A 1,215-nucleotide genomic window follows, 5' to 3' on the forward strand; every position below is an offset into this window, starting at 1 on the left:
CTGTCTCTAAAAATATAAAACTTAGCCGGGCGTGGTGGCAGGCACCTATAATCTCAGCTACTCAAAGGCTGAGGCAGGAGAATTGCTTGAACCTGGGAGAAGGAGGTTGCAGTGAACTGAGATCACGCCATTGCACTCCAGACTGGGTGATAGAGTGAGACTCCGTCTCAAAAAAAAAAAAAAAAAGAAAGAGTAAATATCTTGCAATATGAAAAACCTTAATTAAATACAGCTTGTTTAACTAAATAGAGGCAGCAGGAGGGGTGAGTCACCCTGGATTATTTTTTTTGTTTTGGGTTTTTTTTTTTTTCTGACTATAAGAGCAATATACGATCATAATAGGAAAATCTGGAAAATTATGAGGTTTTCTATGTCCACAGAATGAATATAAAACAAAAAAGTACATATTTTAGGTGGTTAGTTTTACATTTATTAAATGTATTACTTTTTAAAAATGCTTTAAATGCCCTAACAATAAGTGCTGGCTGGTTAATCTCCCTCTGAGGATCTCAGAGCAATTTACCAATACCCCTGCTCTGACTGTAAAAAGGGTATGATGAGTCTTCCAGTCTTTAAAAGCATATTGATCCTTTCAAGCTCTTCACATACTCAGCGCTGATTAATTCATTGGAAAGTAGTGTCAAAAGGGCATTGTTCTGATGCAATCTATGCTTATAACTTTGTTGACTCCTTTGCTGGCAACCAAGACGCACTCAGAAAATTCTGGGTCAGAAAATAGAAGGCTAGCCTTTAAAGATCCTCAGTTAAGTATATGGCCAATTCAGTTTTACTAAAATTGTGTTCTCTTGGACAGCACATATACTAAAAAATTGGAACAATACAAAGAAAATTAGCGTGACCCCTATGGAAGGATGACACACAAATTCATGACACATTGTATATTTTAAAAAGAAAAATTAATAACTAAAACTATTTTGCTAATGGGGTTTCCTTCTTTGTAGGACTATGAATTGGAGACGGTTTAGAGCTTACTAGCAGTCCTGAGCCCTGGGATTCCCTAAGGTGGTCCCTGAACAAGCAGCATAAATATTACCTGGGAATAACAATCTGTGTTTTAATAAGCCCTCTAGGTGATCCAGAAGCATACGAAAGTTTCAGAATCACTGTCTTAGGTGTTTTCCCCCTAATGTAGAAATTAGCTCTAATTGACTCACACTCTCAAACTTCATTTACATGTATACATGGATTTGGGTG

General features: G+C 36.8%; 1 non-coding gene across 1 annotated transcript; it reads left to right on the forward strand.

Moving 5' to 3' along the window:
- Positions 1-798: 798 nt before the first annotated feature.
- On the forward strand, positions 799-907 carry LOC112636763. The gene has a single exon (XR_003122240.1). It is a non-coding gene; the product is annotated as a U6 spliceosomal RNA (small nuclear RNA).
- Positions 908-1,215: the final 308 nt, after the last annotated feature.

This window comes from Theropithecus gelada, chromosome 12 (genome assembly GCF_003255815.1).
Source record: "Theropithecus gelada isolate Dixy chromosome 12, Tgel_1.0, whole genome shotgun sequence".
Classification (NCBI taxonomy): Eukaryota; Metazoa; Chordata; class Mammalia; order Primates; family Cercopithecidae; genus Theropithecus; species Theropithecus gelada.